Source organism: Austrofundulus limnaeus, unplaced genomic scaffold (assembly GCF_001266775.1).
Source record: "Austrofundulus limnaeus strain Quisiro unplaced genomic scaffold, Austrofundulus_limnaeus-1.0 Scaffold1163, whole genome shotgun sequence".
In the NCBI taxonomy this organism is placed as follows: domain Eukaryota; kingdom Metazoa; phylum Chordata; class Actinopteri; order Cyprinodontiformes; family Rivulidae; genus Austrofundulus; species Austrofundulus limnaeus.
In genome coordinates, this window is record NW_013953565.1 from 31,705 (window position 1) to 34,524 (window position 2,820).

The window sequence follows — 2,820 nt, forward strand, 5'->3', positions numbered from 1 at the left end:
GGAGAAAGAATTTCCCAGGTAGCTTTCTAACGGGATCCTGAAGTGGGTTCTTTGGTGGTGGTGGGGTAATCTTGTTATAATAAGTCTGTTAATAATGCCAGTAGAGGAAGCCTATTATTCTGCAGCAGGAGATCAGCCTTTGCAATCAAACGCAACGCCTGACTTGTTCCTGAGCCTCCTCTTGGCTTTAGGACACAGAGAAGTGAGAACGGAGAGGAGGGGAAAGGCTTTTAGAGGCAGTGACAAAAGGCAGGCTTGGTGAGGGCTGACTGATGGGCTTCTACAGATTTTCCAATAACAGGTAGTTCAAAAGGGAACTCTAAAAGCAACCAAAGTGCTTGGGGAAAACCAGGCATCCAAAATCCAGTTTAACTTTTGGCAAACAGAAATATTCAAAGATTCAAGTCTTTCTTCCACATGTGTTTCCTGTTTATGCCAAGCTCATGAAGCGGTGATCAGATTTAATGAAACTCTCAGAAATAAAACTGTAGACTTTTTCTCTGAAAACAGGTGTCTAAAGGTGGTAACACTGTTAGAACATTCCTTAGAGCTGCTCCAAAGAGGATATTTCTTTTTCTTTCAATGTATTAAAAGTCTTCCACCTCCTTCATCTACTTCCATTCCCTTTCCTGTTCCTGCTTTTGGTTCCTAGCATTCTCCCTTCTTTGCTTCCTCTGCTGAATCATTGCTAAACTCATCTCCTGTAACCTTTCCCATTTTCCATCCTTCCCCTTTTCATAAAGCTCTCTGCACTAAGCTGCAACACCACGGCGTGACTGTTCGAAGGCAAAGCCAGTGTAAATTGGAGAGCGACGGGTGGAAAACAGATAAAATTGCCAGAACAGAATCTGCTTTCCATGGACCAAGGTAGGAGCTTTTAGAAAGCCAGAAGTGACTAAGACATGGGACTTTGACATGTTCCAATGTTTGACTGAACAGAAGTTGTATCTGTTTTTGTACTATTTGGTCAACTACATTAGTTGTCTCTCTTTTCATTGGCTGTTCAGATCCAGGACTGAACCATTTTAACATTAAAAAACGGGGGTGCCTCCCACCACTCCATCACCAAATAACCTGCTGTTTCTCTGCTTGAATTTTTCTATATTTTAATAAAGTAAATATGGACGTAGTGATTCATTCAAGCTGGTTCAGATAAATCATCGATTTTATGTTCATGAATACGATTATTTTAGTTTTTTTTTCAACAAAACAAATTGTAGCCTTTTTATAACCAAATATTTTTCTTTTCTTTTACCAGCAGCATTTTTGTCCTTGTATCAAACTGTAACTATCTGTTATAGTAACAGTATAGAATTTCAAAATAAACAAAAATGTCATCACAAATCCTTTTGTGACCAAAAGTTATCAAGTATCAAACTGACTTTGTCTTAGACATAACTTGAAATAACAATGAAATCGTTTCATTCATTTTTGTGAATCGATTCATATTCAAAGGAGTTATAATAGATTAATAATCCATTCTCGATTAATTGTTACACCCCTACTTCATAAACAATATTAAAAATAGACTTATTACATCAGATGTTTATATAAAGCTTATATAACTTCAAATATTTAAATGGCTTTGACCTCGTAAAAAACCCAGAGATGTTTTATTTCAGTGTTGCGAACATTAAACCATGTAAAGCGATTTCGTTATTAAATCCGCTGTAATGGTGCCTAATGGGGTTTTTATTTGACTTCTGTGTTCTTCATTGCAAATGTAGCAGACATTTTTTATGCATCAAACATCTCCTTGACATGTTTAAAAAGATAAGAAGAAAAGTGCAGGGCGTGCTAAAAATACTTCTGTTCAGTAAATGTAGGATTGATTAATATATAGAAATTAAAGGTGACATAAGTAAAATTTAGGCCATTCACAAAAAAAATTAAAAGAAAACAAAAACCCTGGATGGGCAAAGTGAGTCACATTAACACTTTTCAGCTGCTAACAAAAGCGAGTCCACAAGTCCAGGCAAGGCAGCAACACACTAACGTCCACATCTAATCCTCTCTCCTCTTTATTTGTCACACATCTACAGACAGAACATCAACAATAAATCTGCCTAAAAAAGCAAGGGAATGAGATTATAATGAAGGCAGCTAGCTCCTTTGTAAAAGGAGAGAAGTTCTTTCATGTTTTGCCAAAAGACCTGAGGTTACGTTGTGCCTTCATTCCAACACAATGACTATGTGTTGGTGATCACTCACTCTCACCTACCCCCACACAGGACAGCTCCAAGGTCTCTCTTATCAGAGGCACCAATGCTCTTAAAACTGGACAGATGATGATTTCACTGAACCAAATGTGACCAGGCTGCTGTGTAGTTTCATTAAAGCTGTTTTCTGTGATAAAACAAATAAGCTTTCTAAAAAAAAAAGGTGAGTCTGAACTGTGGTAATTGGCAACAGATTCTCTTTCAGACCAGTTTTTTCTTTTTTTTTGCCCTCCTCCACTTCTTTTACAATCAGCTTGTTGCTGCTGGAGACTTTAGTTTCTCCCTCTGTTTGGAAGCGTTGCTGTGGCAGCGGAGGCCCAGGGATTTTTATGCGCAGGGTGAAATGAGATAGCGAGACATGAAGAACGAGAAAAGGAAGGAAGGAAAGGAAAGGAAAGGAGTGAGTGAATAGGTGAATGAGCGGGAGGGTTTTGTGTTTGTGTCCACAAGTCTGACAGCAGACAGGTTGGTCCTTTAACATCTCAAAGCATCTGGCCTCAATCCAGACGTGACAGTGGACACGCACAGGCTCCAAATCGGTTGCTCTTACACACACACACACACACACACACACACACACACACACACACACACACACACA